Genomic DNA, 17841 nt, shown 5'->3' with positions numbered 1-17841 from the left:
ATATAAACAAATACAGAGTTTGCCAAATGTTTTTTCGTGAAAAGTCTGCCACTTTATAATGATCCATAAGTGACATAAATAATAAATCAATCTCAAGTTAAAAGCTATCACTGTAATTTGGGGTTTTCATGCTCTTTGAGCAGCCAGGAGTACACCTGCTTTGTAAGCTCCACAATAGAGCTTCCATGGTAGTTTATGCAGCATATTTCAATGCAGTTATTGTATTTCATTTTAAGTTTTAAATTGAAGGAACTGTGCTGTCCCTTTAAAAAGCACTCAAGAGGAATGAGGAAACCTCATATAATCTGTTGCTGAAGGAAAGAAAGCCCCATTGTGGTCCATGTATTTAATTATTAATTAAGAATTAAGAATTCTCCCTCCTCTTTTTATTTTTTACTATTCTTGATTTACAAATCATGACAAGTTTGCGCATGAGGGACTTTTCAATAGATTAGTTCCTGTTGTTATGAAGCCAGGATTGAGACGTTCTCTGTGTTTGAAGGAAATGCATTCCTCACATTGCTCAAAATTACATCAGGTACAGGAGCAATACATAAATAATACACTTCACTGATTAGGTCATGGCAACAGCAAGAGTTTAACAACAGCCACATAGCCCAACAAGAAACAGCAAAATATCCTAGCAAGATTCCAAAATTTCCAGTAAGACAGCATATTTGTTCAACTATAAAGAAAGTGTCCCAAATATATTTTGGTAGAGGGGAATCTAAAAACCATTAGGTTATTTTACTCTGTGAAGATTTTTTTATTTGAAGATTGGCCTTACATAGAATTATCTGTGCACTGAAAATGAAAAAATATACTAGCTAATGCTAAAATAGACATGGAATCCTCAAATTTTCTGTTAGTGAAATGCATTAAAGACAATCGATTCAAGAGTGTCCGTTAAAAACTGAGGTAGGCAGAACAAAATGGTTTGATTTCTGATTAGTGCTGAGATAACTGATCTCAGCTTGAAAAGTATTAGGGCTATTATAGTTGGTCTTATCCTTCCCAGGTTGGTAGGGGGAGAGGGGGGGGGCGGTGGTGGAGGCAAGAAAATGAAAAGGATTACGGCTTCTCATCACTTTCTACTAACCCTGATGAAAAGAGTACGTGTGTGTGTAGAATGAAGGCAGCTTTAAGTTTGACTGTGATGCCCCACATAGCCTACCAACACACTGTCTAGCTTGGTAGAGGAGGACTGTGGCACTTACTCAAACAAAAGGCAGCACTTTCAGGAGAGAAAGTGGAGAAAATTAGGGCAGTAGTGAGGACACTACAATGGCTACCTCAAGCTATGAAGGGGAAAAAACCTATTTCAGAACACTATCCAGTGAGGGGTGTGGTATGTTTGTGTATGGTGTATGTGTGGACTTCAGGAGAAGACTAGATGGCCTCAGCTGTGATGCTTTATATGGTTGAATCACCTGCCAACATTCACTGTTTAAGCTCACTCATTAAGAAATGAAGTGCTGGAGTGTCAGTGAAACTATATCCAAACATGAGTTAGCATCTTCAGGAAATATGGGGAGGAAAACTTGGAAAAAAAATTCTTGATAATAGTTTGGACTTTTTTTTCTTTTCTTTGGCAAGCAAGAAACTAAAGAGCTGGGTGTGGCAGATCTTGATCTGGCCAAATTGGCATTAATAGGGTGGTAATGGCTTCAATATTACCAGTAGGCTCCACTAAAATACTGTGGGCTATTGCTGGCTTGTTCTCATCCCCCATCTGCATTCACCTCTTCACCTACACTTCCCTGCCATGTAACTGAATGAGAGACAATTTTACATAAGAACATAAGAAATAGGAGCAGAAGTAAGCCATACGGCCCCTCGAGCCTGCTCCGTCATTTAATAAGATCATGGCTGATCTGATCATGGACTCAGCTCCACTTCCTCGCCCGCTCCACATAACCCCTTATTCCCCTATCGTTTAAGAAACTGTCTATTTCTGTCTTAAATTTATTCAATGTCCCAGCTTCCACAGCTATCAGAGGCAGCGAATTCCACAGATAACAACCCTCTGAGAGAAGAAATTTCTTCTCATCTCTGTTTTAAATGGGTGGCCTCTTATTCTAAGATCATGCCCTCTAGTTCGAGTCTCCTCCATCAGTGGAAACATCCTCTCTGCATCCACCTTGTCAAGCCCCCTCATAATCTTATACGTTTTGATAAGATCACCTCTCATTCTTCTGAATTCAAATGAGTAGAGGCCCAACCTACTCAATCTTTCCTCATAAGTCAACCCCCTCATCCCCGGAATCAACCTAATGAACCTTCTCTGAACTGCCTCCAAAGCAAGTATATCCTTTCGTAAATATGGAAACCAAAACTGCACACAGTATTCCAGGTGTGGCCTCACCAATACCTTATATAGCTGTAGCAAGACTTCCCTGCTTTTATACTCCATCCCCTTTGCAATAAAGGCCAAGATACCATTGGCCTTCCTGATCATTTGCTGTATCTGCATACTATCCTTTTTGTGGTTCATTAAAAAAAAAATCAGAACAGTAGACAGCTCTTGATGGAAATGGAAAACACTCCTGCCTCTGTGTATTTCCGACTTTTCTTAAAACAGCTTGCTGGCTATGGAAACCATTTGCAAAAACAAGTTCCCTTTATTCCATGCAAATGTCCCAAATGTACAGAAAAGTACATTTTCTTGTAAAATACTGGATTTTCAGTAATGTAGCATAGCGGTACACCAACTTACTACACAACGCAAGAGGGTGATTCCTCTTATTCTGAGTTCCTGACTTCACACTGAGCACCCTAAAAAACATTGTCCTGCCCCAGGCACTCTGAAGGACATCCATTTATTATCTAAGTATTCATGTAGATAAATATTACCTAAACAAAATAAGCAGGAATGGTTAATGAGGTCTATAAATTAGCTAGCTTCACATTAGCAGCCAGACGCTTATCAAAGTAATGTGTGTTGGTAATTTGCAAAACAAAGGGGTTACAGTGTTGCGTGATTGCGTAGATAAGGATTAGGACCACTCCCATCAAAAAAAGGTTATGTATTGTCAAGAGTGAAATACGAGTCAAAGCAAGACTATTGAAATATATCCTGCATTTACCTTCATTTTCTTTGGAGATTAATAGCATTTAAAAGGTATGCATGCAATGGGAAGGCGGCGAGACTGCTAATACCCAGGTCTTAGCTAAAGAGACATGGGAGAGAGAAGAGGTCAGTACTGGAACAAAAATGAGATCAATGCCATCATCATCATCATCATCATCATAGGCAGTCCTTCGAAATCGAGAAAGACTTGCTTCTACTCTAAAAATGAGTTCTCAGGTGACTGTACAGTTAAATGAAGCTAAGAGGAAAAGTAAAATGAAACATAGTGGCATGTACGCGAAAGAGCCTTGACTTGACACAGTTCTCGGACTACACATAATTGAGTTTAATGCAGACTAAGCCAAGGAATGGTGAGGATAACTGAAAGATTAGAACCTTAGAAGTTCTCAGCATAGAAGGAGGAGATTCAATCCATTATGTTTGTGCTGGCTCTTTGTTAGCGCTATCCATAACTAATCCCACTGCCCCGCGCCATCTGCATAGCCGCGATTTGCAGCCCTTGGACTGAAGGGAACAAAGATGGGAACTGTACCAAGGCAACAGCAGGAGTGAGTGATGGTGACTAATGGGATGGGCATCAAAAGCGGAGGTGATGGAGAAGTTGAGCAGATCAACAGCATCACTGGTGTTATAGCAGGTATCAAATGAGAAGGAGTTTGAGACTAAATTTGTGAGAGAAAGGAAAGCTTTTTCAAGGAACAGTGGATGTAGGTGGTAGTGTTGAAGGAAGGTAGAGGGATGTGTTAAGGACAGAAGAGGAAGTGGTGAGAGCCTAGATCTTGAAGGTGGAGAGACTATGTGAGATGGCTAGGTCAATGGTTGGCCTTGAGTGAGAGTGTATATATGAAGAGTGAGATTGAGGGATGATAGGAGGGCAGAGAAAACTAGATGAAGTTAGGTGTAAGTTGAAATCACAGACAATGAGGGGTCACTCAGGGTAGAGACTAAGGGAAGAGATTTTTGTGATGAAGTCATCGTGAGGCTTGGAAGAAACATTAACAGCAAGATGGAAAACTGTTAGATTCTCAAAAGAAGAGAAAATGTCAGAGAAACAGATGGACAGGCCAAGCTGAGACTTGGTGACAAAAGCTACAATACGCTGCTGCAGTTTAACCAAGAGGGGTAAAAAGGTCACCGTGCATCAGCCAAGTTTCTTTCAGGACCATAATGTCAAAAGATCCATCCAAGATGATATCATGGATGGTCATGGATGGGAGTAGTTCCAAGTGAGGAGAGGGATCAAGGGGCTTACAGTACTCGAGAGGGAGAGGTAGAAAGGGGTGTGGCTCGAGAAGAGGAAGTGGCGAAGAGAACAGAGTAGGGCAAGAGAGTAGCTGAAAAGAAATATGAGGGTATGGGGAGTTGGGCCTGGAGTGGCATCTAATATGCAGACATGAGTTGACACAGAGGAAACCTGCATTGGAGTATCAGGCTGGATTACAAACTCAGGTCCTGGAATGGGGCTTGAGCCCACAACCTTTGAACTCAGAGGCAAGAGTACTACCAACTGAACCGAGCTGGCAACCGCTCACAAGATAATCAAGGCACGTGACTTATAGTCAGGCCTGCTCTTGTAATTGTATTGAAAAATTCATAGTACCAAATTCAATACTATGGCAAAGGTGAATTTCATATTAATTAACTCCAAGATTTGTTTTATTTAAAGAATCAACTTTAGAGTGAGTAACCGTATTTCTCTGTGAAGACTTCTCTACTCACAGGCAACTGAAATGACAGAATTAATATCTGGTTGTTTAGAAACTCCTTGTGGTTATACCGTGTACACTTAGAAGTACATTTTTGAAGAATGTGCTGAAATGCAGTGTACGTGGGAGAGAATAAGGTATAATCAACAGGAATACAGGGGATTGAGTTACATGGAGCCATGTTAGTCTTTCCACTGCTCCACGCTTCTCTGCCTATCTGTCAACATCACAACAAAGACTTTATTACTAAATTGAGAGGCAATGCCTAATGCAGCCTAGGTTAAATGTTACAACCGACAGAAATTAATTTGATTCAATCCAGTTAAAAGCTGGCAGTAGCTCATAAAAGATTAGCAGATTATATGCTTAGAGTTCGAGGCTTGTAAATATCACAATCCTCTGGAATGGTGAGGTCCATCTGAAAAAAAATGCTGTAATTTTTAGCTCGCCTCAACCAAAGCTTAGCTTTACTGTTAATTTTCCCTACAATATTTCTCCTACTTTACTTACCTGTTTGTTTTTATTTCTAACCTCAGCGGTGTCTCATATCACACAGTTTTAGGGTGTGTGGTCCAATAATTTAAAAAAAAGAATACTGCATGCTAGCCCAAACTAGTCTGGGAGATTCTGTGCCTCCAAACTTTAGTCTAATGCATTGTTTACTCTAACACATCAAACTGCAGACTCTAGACAGAAGTCTCAAATCTAAAGCACCTGGTATATGTGAAGCTGAGATAAAAGTACCTGCAGATACAATGAAAACTACTGTGTAGCACAAGGAGCTGCACCGACATGTGAAGGTATGTAGGACATTTGGCAAAAGCTGAATAAAGTGTGCGTACGACCGGATGGGCCAAAAGCCAGCATCATTATCAGCACAGTCGTAGCTGACAATCAGCCATTTTAATCCATGCATTATTGAAGCCAGAACATTTTCAACAAAATTACTCAGAACTTTCTCCATCTCATCATTAGCAAGACCAGAACTATTCAATTTGGCTCCTGTCAAAAACTTTACACCTTCACACCCGATTCCATCCCTCAAAATTTGATAACCTGCTCACTCAAGTTAAATCAGAGTACAACCTCGCTCTTCCTGCTCAACCCTGTGCTGAGCTTCTGGTTCCGCATCCAGTCCATCATCAAGACCACCAGTTTCCACCTCCGTAATATTGCCTGCTCCGCCCCTACCTCATCACAAACACTCATCTACTGCTATGTAATCAACTTTTCAAATACTCTTCTTGCCTGCCTCGCATGCTTTACCCGGCACCATTTCCAGTACACTTAGACTCTACCACCGACAACCTATCCTGTACAAAGTCATAATAACCTATTAACCCAACATGTTGATTTTAAATTTGCATTCTCATTTACAAATCCATCCATAGTCTCAGTTCACTTCCTCCAGTTCTACATATAAGTCCGTTTTTAATAGTTTTGAGTAACATAATAGAACAGGTAGAGGAGTTAAATGTGAATGAGCACCTTATGAATAGTGATGATAATGTGATATGGGTTAAGGTCCCAAAAGAAAGGGGGGATGGAGAGTGATGAAGAGATGGGACAGTGTAGATATAAATAGACTATCTCCAATGATTGAGGGATCTAGTATGAGAAGACACACATAAGATTAACTATAAAAGATTTAGGAAAGAGAGAATAGGAAATATTTTCTTTGACACAAAGGGTTGTGAGGCTGTGGAATGCACTACCAGAGTTAGTGATTGAAACAAAAACCGTGGCAACATTTAAGAATAGGTTAGATAGGTGGTTGAAGAACAGGAGAATAAATGGATACTGGAAAGGGCAGGCACATGTGATTATGACTATTGCTCGGGTGGAGGATAAACACAAACACAGACTGGTTGGGACAAACAGACTATTTCTATGTTGTAATTACAACGTCATTCTTCTGACTCTGGTCTACTGCTGTATCTCTCCCTCTCAGATCAGTGGTTAAAGAGATATCCATCATTCCTTCACACTCTGGAATTCACTCTCCAAACACCTTCCCTGGAAGGGTGTAGAATAGTTATAGCAGGCCTCTGCAGCATAGCATAGCCAGCAGCCTCTGGCAGCAAAACAAGCAGATTTTTTTTTAAATTTAAGAAATCACAGATATACCGCTTTGGTTACTGTTGAGGGAGATGGCTCATCAGGGGAAGGCAGCAGCAGCCAAGTTTATGGCAGCGTGGGTGACTATTCTGCACAGGAGGGCAGGAAAAAGAATGGGAAAGCTACAGTGGTAGGGAATTCTATTGTAAGGGGAATAGATAGGCGTTTCTGCGGCCGCATTTGAGACTGCAGGATGGTATGTTGCCTCCCTGGTGCAAGGGTCAAGGATGTCTCGGAGCGGCTGCAGGGCATTCTGGAGGGGGAGGGTGAACAGCCAGTTGTCGTGGTGCATATAGGTACCAACGATATAGGTAAAAAATGAGATGAGGTCCTACAAGCTGAATTTAGGGAGCTAGGAATTAAATTAAAAAGTAGGACATCAAAGGTAGTAATCTCAGGATTGCTACCTGTACCACATGCTAGTCAGAGTAGAAATAGCAGGATAGCTCAGATGAATATGTGGCTTGAGGAATGGTGCAAGAGGGAAGGATTCAAATTCCTGGGACATTGGAACCGGTTCTGGGGGAGCTGGGATCAGTACAAACCGGACAGTCTGCACCTGGGCAGGACCGGAACTAATGTCCATGGGGAAGTGTTTGCTAGTGCTGTTGGGAAGGGTTTAAACTAATAATGGCAGGGGGATGGGAATCTATGCAGGGAGACAGAGGGAAGTAAAATGGGGACAGAAGCAAAAGGTAGAAAGAAGATAAGGAAAAGTGGAGGGCAGAGAAATCAAAGGCAAAAATCAAAAAGAGCCACAGTACAACATAATTCTAAAAGGGCAAAGAGTGTTAAAAAAACAAGCCTGAAGGCTCTATGGCTCAATGCGAGGAGCATTCGTAATAAGGTGGATGAATTAACTGCGCAGATAGCTGTTAATAGATATGATATAATTGGGATTACGGAGACATGGCTCCAGGGTGACCAAGGCTGGGAACTCAACATTCAGGGGAATTCAATATTAGGAAGGATAGACAGAAAGGAAAAGGAGGTGGGGTAGCGTTGCTGGTTAAAGAGGAGATTAACGCAATATTAAGGAAGGACATTATCTTGGATGATGTGGAATCTATATGGGTAGAGTTGCAGAACACCAAAGGGCAAAAAATGTTAGTGGGAGTTGTGTACATACTACCAAACATAGGAGTGAGGTTGGGGATGGCATCATACAGGAAATTAGGGATGCGTGCAATAAAGGTACAGCAGTTATCATGGGAGAATTTAATCTACATATAGATTGGGCTTACCAAACTGGTAGCAATACGGTGGAGGAGGATTTCCTGGAGTGTATAAAGGATGGTTTTTTAGACCAATATGTCGAGGAACCAACTAGAGAGCTAGCCATCCTAGACTGGGTGTTGTGTAATGAGAGAGGATTAATTAGCAATCTTGTTGTGCCAGGCCCCTTAGGGAAGAGTGACCATAATATGGTAGAATTCTTCAATAAGATGGAGAGGGACACGGTTAATTCAGAGACTAGGGTCCTGAACTTAAAGAAAGGTAACTTCGGTGGTATGAGACATGAGTTGGCTAGGCTAGACTGGCGAATGATACTTAGGATTGACAGTAGATAGGCAATGGCAGATATTTAAAGATCACATGGATGAACTTCAACAATTGTACATCCCTGTCTGGCGTAAAAATAAAACGGGGAAGGTGGCTCAACTGTGGCTAACAAGGGAAATTAGGAATAGTGTTAAATCCAAGGAAGAGGCATATAAATTGGCCAGTAAAAGCAGCAAACCTGAGGACTGGGAGAAATTTAGAATTTAGCAGAGGAGGACAAAGGGTTTAATTAGAAGGGGGAAAATAGAGTATGAGAGTAAGCTTGCAGGGAATATAAAAACTGACTGCAAAAGCTTCTATAGATATGTGAAGAGTAAAAGATTAGTGAAGACAAATGTAGGTCCCTTGCAGTCAGAATCAGGTGAATTTATAATGGGGAACAAAGAAATGGCAGACCAATTGAACAAATACTTTGATTCTGTCTTCACTAAGGAAGACACAAATAACCTTCTGGAAATACAAGGGGACCGATGGTCTAGCGAGAAGGAGGAACTAAAGGAAATCCTTATTAGTCAGGAAATTGTGTTAGGAAAATTGATGGGATTGAAGGCTGATAAATTCCCAGGGCCTGATAGTCTGCATCCCAGAGGACTTAAGGAAGTGGCCCTAGAAATAGTGGATGCATTGGTGGTCATTTTCCAACATTCTATAGATCCTGGATCAGTTCCTATAGATTGGAGGGTAACTAATGTAACACCACTTTTTAAAAAAGGAGAGAGAAAACAGGGAATTAAAGAACAGTTAGCCTGACATCGGTAGTGGGAAAAATGTTGGAATCAATTATTAAAGATGTAATAGCAGCGCATTTGGAAAGCAGTGACAGGATCGGTCCAAGACAGCATGGATTTATGAAAAGGAAATCATGCTTGACAAATCTTCTAAAAATTTTTGAGGATGTAACTAGTAGAGTGGACAAGGGAAAACCAATGGATGTGGTGGTGTATTTCGACTTTCAAAAGGTTTTTGACAAAGTCCCACACAAGAGATTAGTGTGCAAAATTAAAGCACATGGTATTTGGGGTAATGTATTGACGTGGATAGAAAACTGGTTGGCAGACAAGAAGCAAAGAGTAGGAATAAATGGGTCCTTTTCAGAATGGCAGGCAGTGACTAGTTGGGTACCGCAAGGTTCAATGCTGGGACCCCAGCTATTTAGAATATACATTAATGCTTTAGACAAAGGAATTGAATGTAATATCTCCAAGTTTGCAGATGACACTAAGCTGGGTGGCAGTGTGAGCTGTGAGGAGGATGCTAAGAGGCTGCAGGGTGACTTGGACAGGTTAGGTGAGTGGGCAAATGCATGGCAGATGCAGTATAATGTAGATAAATGTGAGGTTATCCACTTTGGTGGCAAAAACAGGAAGGCAGATTATTAACTGAATGGTGACAGATTAGGAAAAGGGGAGGTGCAACGAGACCTGGCTGTCATGGTACATCAATCATTGAAAGTTGGCATGCTGGTACAGCAGACGGTGAAGATGGCAAATGGCATGTTGGCCTTCATAGCAAGAGGATTTGAGTATAGGAGCAGGGAGGTCTTACTGCAGTTGTACAGGGCCTTGGTAAGGCCACACCTTAAATATTGTGTACAGTTTTGGTCTCCTAATCTGAGTAAGGACACTTTTGCTATTGAGGGAGTGCAACGAAGGTTCACCAGACTGATTCCCAGGATGGCAGGACTGACATATGAAGAAAGACTGGATCGACTAGGCTTATATTCACTGGAATTTAGAAGAATGAGAGGGTTCTCATAGAAACACATAAAATTCTGATGGAATTGGACAGGTTTGATGCAGGAAGAATGTTCCCGATGTTGGGGAAGTCCAGAACTAGGGGTCACAGTCTAAGGATAAGGGGTAAGCCATTTAAGACCGAGATGAGGAGAAATTTCTTTACTCAGAGAATTGTGAACCTGTTGGAATTCTCTACCACAGAAAGTTGTTGCAGCCAGTTCGTTAGATATATTCAAAAGGTAGTTAGATGTGGTCCTTACGGCTAAAGGGATCAAGGGGTATGGAGAGGAAGCAGGAATGGGTTACTGAAGTTGCATGATCAGCCATGATCATATTGAATGGTGGTGCAGACTCGAAAGGCTGAATGGCCTACTCCTGCACCTATTTTCTATGTTTCTATGACTGGAGAGTTTAATTGATATCAGTCAATTCTTTATCCATTCCCAAATTTTACCCAGAATCTTTACTACTTTGATCTTAATTTTTGTATGTAATTTTGTCGAATGTTTTTTTTAGAAGTCTAGGTACGCTACCTTGAAACATTCAATCCAGTTGCTGGAAAAGAACTTGCAGAAGCCAACAGTATATACTTTATTTTATAGAATCTTACAGTATTCCATCTATTTCTCTTGCGGAAAAAGTCAAATATTGTATTTTTTGAAGGAGCGTTCATTAAAGAAACGCAAAATATATATATCTTTGCAAACACAAAATAGAGGAATAACCATGTTGAAGTGTAATGGCATGTTATTTGTATACAATGGGCTCAAAATTGCCCAGAAGTTGCTCCATTTTTTTTGGAGCAACTTTATTTTTCTGCAATATCTTAAAAATCTCCTTTTTGCACATTCAATTTGCGCCAGTGGAAGTGAGTTAGTTAGAATTTTTTTAGTTTAGATTAGTTTTTTTCAAAATGGGCATTACCAGCCACATATGCCAGTTTTGGCTATTTAAACCACTTTGGACAGCTAATAGTTGCTCCAAACTAATGTAGGCCAGCGTATGTGGCCACTTGTGGCTGCACAGAAAACCCTTGCGGAGAATTAAGAAGATAGCCAGAGATAGGGGCGGGAAGGGAAGCGGAGAGGACCTTACAAAACACTAAACAAAGCACAACATTCAAGAAGCATAAAAACCATCAAGAAGAAATAAAAAATAAAACTCAAGTCCTACCTTCCTAACTCGGGCCCGGGAAGTCAGCGGGCCAGACGGTGCGAGAGGATACTCGGCGGGGATAGGTGCGGGCGAGACGACCGGATAGGAGAGCACAGGGAACTGGCCACGGGCTCGCAGAACACACAGGCAGGCTGGGCTGAGCTCCCAGAAGACACAGGCTGCTGGCTACAGGAATCAATGGAGAGCGAGCCGGCCGGCCGGTGCGGGAGGCCATTCGGCCGGGGATAGGTGCAGGCGGGAGAGCACAGAGAACTGGCTGATTGCCAATGTTATTCCTATTGTGCATGCGCGAACGCTGCAATGCGCATGCGCAGCGATGCCGGCACTCTTTCACACGCAGAGCCCTAGCTCTGCCCCCAAATGGAATCGCCACGCCGCGCCGCGCCAAGCCCCAGGAGAGTCAACAGAGCGGCCAGAATCCAGGGACATCTTTTTGGCAACGTTTTGAGCCTAGGAAGTCGGCGCATCTCACATGAGTGCGCCGAAAAAATGGGTGGGCCAAATTTGGGCCCAATATCACTATAAAAATGCTACAAGATTTTACATAAACATAAAAAGATTTGCTAAACACTTTCTCTTGGTAACAGTCCTCCTGCAAATTACCTATCTCATACAATTTGGTTCTGCCCAACATAAAAATTCCCAAATATTCCTCGGGTACTCACTTCAACAGCTGTTAGATAGGTGCCAGTTTCCTTACTTACTCCAAAAGGACAGGTGCCAGCCTGTTACTGAGGCTGTCAACAGGTTTCTCAACTCTTTCTCTGTTCACTCAATTCCACAGAGGAGCAAACCATTCTTTGAACCTTAAGGTTCAGTGTTTTCCTTAACGAGATTACACATTTGGCCTTAGAAAAATTGTTTGAACTTCATACAGCCTGAATTTTCCAATCACGACATTTGAACACCACTAATAACCCTTTGGTCCCACTCATGTTAAAGTAACACCAAACAGAACATCTAAGAGCTAGTACTACGTTTCACTCTGTCTTAACTCAGAAGAACACATCTTCAAGCAACAATGTCACATTTCCAATTCTGTATCCATTTTCCACACCAGACATCTCTGCCGACTGTGAGATTGCCAAATGTAGTGTCAGTTAGCACAGAATTGTGGCTAGTTTTGTGTTGTGGCCCCATGCCCAGTAGGAATTGGAACTGTCAAATTTGTTTCATTTCAGTGCTTGCAGCTTCCATTGCATCAGTCTGGGCTGGATTTGAATCCAGATCTCAGGAATAATGTCAGTATGCTAATCCAGTGCTCCACCCAATCTCTCAGCTTTTACTTTTAATTGCATTTGAGTCTCTAGTCATTAATTCTATGAAAATTAATGTTATTCCCACTCACTGAAATGATACACCCACTGATAAGTATAAGCTGCTAAAGGATCACATAAGTGACTTCACAAGTACTAGCAAGTACTGAGAAAATACATTTTCAGTATGCACTATCCATCACAATATCAAAGTGGCTCTCCTAAAATGATTACTCATTGCATTTGCCTTTTATAAGTTTCTGATTTAAATCATTAGTACACACAGCATAGAATTTGGTCACTGGTTTCAATGCATGGCCAGATTTATTCACTTGTGACAAAAGATTCTCGTTGTGGTTGTTAATTATGGTGCTTTATTTCAAAAGCAGTACAATATTTTCTATTTAGCTTTTCTGTATACCGCAGTAAGTTCACAATCACTGGTCAGATAGTTAGTGAAGGCTCTAAAATAACCAGTCCCAAGAAGCAACTTCATCTTCTGTCCCTTCAATTGTCATGGTTCATTTTGACCTTTGAGATTTGTTTATATGTCTGTGAGGCCCTGTCTGTTCAGCTGTGCCTAAACTATTTGTAAGCACTTTAGGAGTATCCAATTTCCCATTCACTGTTGGGGAAAAAGGCAGAAAGCAGATCCTTATGGATTTTTCCTCAAATTAACCCAAAGCAATGACAAGGAAAGGAAGGGCTCAATCCTTTCATTGCTGGTCTGTGAATTAATGATTACTTCACTAGTTGCATACAAAAGCTAGTCGTCCTGCTTAGTCACAGGCCACTAATGAGATTTTGTTTCTTTGCCTCAATGGAGTTTGAAGTTGCTCACTGATTTTTATTTCTCCAACTATACAGTAGACAAATGGCAAAGGTGGCTTTTATAACAAGCTGACTTTACTATCCAAATAATTAATGGTAATTAAGTTTGTTTGCCATACTAATGAATGCTTGATCTCACTCATCAAACCCAGGTCTGTGGATAATGCAAGGCAAGAGGAAGGAAAGCCAGTGGAAGAGAAAGTGTGGATTTCAGTGTGCAGAGGCCAGAGAGCTGTCAATTAAGACCCTTTAAAACAATACTTCTCTGCCTTTGGAAAATCCTTGTGGCATTCCTGCACACACTATTAACCGGTGCTAATTTACCCTGACTAATTCAAATAGTGAGGGTTTATATTTAAACCCAAGGATACTGTGAAACTTTATTATGATGCTAATGAAAAAGACCATCCTCAGTTTGAAACTGATCTGTCTCAATCAAGTTGACCTGCCAATAAGAGCAATAACGCCAGTAAAAGGCCATATAGCTTCAATTGGCCTCTCTGCATTTTGGCTACAAACATTGTTGCATGTGTAGCTAAGTGCTGTTTGTGTTTGAGCTTTGTGCACTTTCATTATTTTGAACAAGCTCTTCCTGCTCAGGCACCAAAGATTCAATTTTCCATTGGCTATGGTACAGCAGAGATGTATTTGTACTTTTCCCATATAAAGTTACATTTTTCCCATCTTACTTTGCCCACAATTTGCACATGCATATTACTCATCCTCATTTTTAGATGCATGGTGCAGTTCTTGAGACTGATTAAGGGGGGAGGCCAGATAGGGCAGTCGCCCGGGACCCAAGCCTAGAATGGAACCCATACAGGGTTGGATTAAGGGTAAGGGTAAACAGTATTGACATAAGTGATGTAGCAAGAGCGGAGCAAGCTGCGAGGGCTCAGGCGCAAGTTATTCTCGACCTAATGTAAACAGACTCTAGATGCCCTGTTTCTAGAGATGCATTCTACACACAAATCGGGGGAGAGAAAAAGGAAAGAGCACCAGCTACACGAGGAGCAAAGGAGACAAGTAGCTAAACTGCCTAAACTAGATAATTTTTTCCAACTAAAAACTCAAGACCATGAAGGTGAAGGTCAAGATGACGCTATGCAATCAACTTCAACAACGAAACCACTAGTGGCACCGGACCTGGAGTTGGCCGAGTTGGAGCTCCAAGTCCAAAAATTTGAAGAAGATGAAAACCAACTGGCACATACTGAGCTGAAAGAGGCACAACTTATGAGTGACATTGGCCTGTGGGGAGACAATATCTCAGAAGACATGCTAAGCCATTGGATTACAAAAGATATTGAGGACTGCCGAAACTGTGATAAAGATTTCCAAAATTCCGGCGTGATTCATGCCAAGAAAGGATGTTGCCGATACTGCTCGAAGTCCTTCTCCACATGTGTGTACCCGCTGACAGGGGAACATGGGGAGCAAATGTGGCTCTGTTATTCACCTTCAAACGGTAGAGTATACTGCTTTGCTTGCAAGGTCACAGCACGAACAAGTAGCCATTTTACTCATGGGTTTAGTGACTGGAAACATGGAGAGGAAAGGATTTCATCTCACGAAAACAGCCACCAGCATAGAGAAGCCATGGTAGCAATGTGCACTAGACAAGCAGGCACTGGTTGTGTGGATGGTTATATTGTCTTCCAGTTTGAAAATGAACGGCAGTACTGGCGCAAGGTGCTAGAGCGGGCTGTCTGTGTGATAACGTTTCTCTGTGAACAAGGTCTTCATTGCGAGGCAGAGATGAAATCATTGGGTCTCCAAGTAATGGTAATTATCTGGATGTGTTGGAGGTTCTCGCAAACTACGATGCATTTCTTGCTGAAAACATCAAGCAGTTCGCCAACAAAGGGAAGGAGCATACTTCATACTTGTCTTCCACCACCTGTGAAGAACTGATTAGTCTGATGGGTGGCAAAGTATTTGGGACAATTATTCAGGAATTGAATCAGCGAAGTTCTATTTAATATCTGTTGATTCAACGGCAGATGTCACACACTCAGATCAGCTGACATTTGACATCTGACATTCCCGGGATGGCTAGACTGAATTATGAGGAGAGACTGGATCAAATAGGCCTTTATACACTGGAGTTTAGAAGGATGAGAGGGGATCTCATAGAAACATATAAGATTCTGATGGGACTTGTCAGGTTAGATTCGGGAAGAATGTTCCCAATGTTGGGGAAGTCCAGAACCAGGGGACACAGTCTTAGGATAAGGGGTAAGCCATTTAGGACTAAGATGAGGAGAAACTTCTTCACTCAGAGAGTTGTTAACCTGTGGAATTCCCCACCGCGGAGAGTTGTTGATGCCAGTTCATTGGACATATTCAAGAGGGAGTTAGATATGACCCTTACAGCTAAAGGGATCAAGGGGTATGGAGAGAAAGCAGGAAAGGGGTACTGAGGAATGATCAGCCATGATCTTATTGAATGGTGGTGCAGGCTCGAAGGGCCGAATGGCCTACTCCTGCACCTATTTTCTATGTTTCTATGTTTCTATGTCCGCTATGTTCTACCGACTGATCCTGAGGAAAGGTTCCTAAAGTTCGTGACGATAATCGGCCACACTGGACAAGAAATAACAGAAATAATACTGGTCTTTCTGAATGAGAACGGGATCGACATACAAAATTGTCACAGACAATCTTATGATAATGCTTCAAATATGAGTGGGAAATACATTGGTGTCCAAACTATCAACAAAGAGCAATGCCCATATGCGACATTTATACCATGCGCAGCGCACTCACTCAACCTTGTGAGGAATAACAGTGCCGAATGCAGCCCAGTGATTTGTCAGATTTTTTGCCATTGTACAAAAGTTGTACACTTTTCTCTTTGCATCGACGTATCGCTGATGACTGCTTTATGAAAAACGAAAGCCTTTAGGGCTGTCTGTCGTCAAACAGCTTTCTGCTACTCGATGGTCAGCAAGGTATGAAGCAGTGTCAGCCCTGCTCAAAGGTTATACTCCCATATGCGAAGTGTTGGAATCCCTGGCAACTGTCGTGGAACAGAAAGTTGAATGCCGAAATTAAGCCCAGTTGATCTTGACAAACTGGATGAACTGGATTCAGGTATTCTCATTATTGTTTGGAACACAGTCTTGAAGCTCTTTCACCTGACCAATCTCTCGCTTCAAGAGACCGGCTTGAATCTGAATGTCATGGTGCCTTACTCGAGTCCCTTGTCGATTTTGTCAAGACCCAGCGGATAGAGTTTGAAGACTTTGAAGACTTAGGGATTAAACTGTGTCATCACAACATGTACAATTCAGCTCAGAGGCACGTCTGGGTACGCAACTGCCGCTATGACGATGGAGATGCTGAAAACACTGTGCTGTCACCCAAGGAGAAATTCAAAACTGAAGTGTTCCTTGTCATCATTGATTAACTAATCAGTTCCTTGAAACACCGCCTTGAAGCATACAAGGAAATCAACTGTAAGTTTGGATTCCTGTCCAAGCTAGCCACTCTCTCAACTCATGAGATCAAGCAAGCCATAGCAAATATTGCCCGCTCCTATCCCAAAGATCTGGAACCTATGATTGAAAGTGAATTCATCCAGTTTTCTAGCTTGTGGGCATCCTCAACAGAGCTTCAAACCTCAATTTGTGTCAAACAAACTAAGTCAGCAGAGCTGAGAATGTACCAATTCCTCCATACACACACTCTCACCCAAACCTTTTCTAACATTGAAATAGCTCTTCAGATATATCTGTTGATGATGGTATCAAACTGCAGTGGTAAGCGATCCTTCTGGAAACTAAAACACATTAAGGATGGGGTCAGAAACCGAATGGGATAAGATTGACTTAATAGCCTTTCAATCATGAGCATCGAGAGCGAAGAACTGAGAGGTCTTGACTTCTCGAAAATTATTGACGAGGTTAGCCAACAAAAATCTAGGAAAAGACCAAAGTAATGTTATACTTGTAATTGCCTCTGTGGAGAAAATGGAATGCAAATGACAAATGATGGTCTTCCAAAAAAATTGCACTGTCTTGTTCTAAATTGTTGTCATTGTCGATTTAGTTTCAAAATGTAAGGATTTTAAAAAATTAAAGCGATGTTGTTTTCATGTTTATACAGGGTTTTATCAAGGTATCGGCTTGATGGTTTGAAAACATAATAAAATATTAAATGAGTGTCGTCCTAGTATCAATTAGAACATAACATGAGATGTAGACCTAACCTGACCTTGACCTGATGCATACTCAGTATGCCCTGTGACTTAGCTCACTAATGTCATTTACTGCAGGATGTGAAAAGGAGTAGGGAGGGGGCCCATGGCCAGGGTACTGCCCGGGGCCTGAGGCACCCTTAATCCGTCCCTGTGCAGTTCG

This window comes from Pristiophorus japonicus, chromosome 7 (genome assembly GCF_044704955.1).
Source record: "Pristiophorus japonicus isolate sPriJap1 chromosome 7, sPriJap1.hap1, whole genome shotgun sequence".
Classification (NCBI taxonomy): Eukaryota; Metazoa; Chordata; class Chondrichthyes; family Pristiophoridae; genus Pristiophorus; species Pristiophorus japonicus.
The sequence above is the reverse complement of the archived record's forward strand: the minus strand, read 5'-3'. Positions refer to the sequence as shown.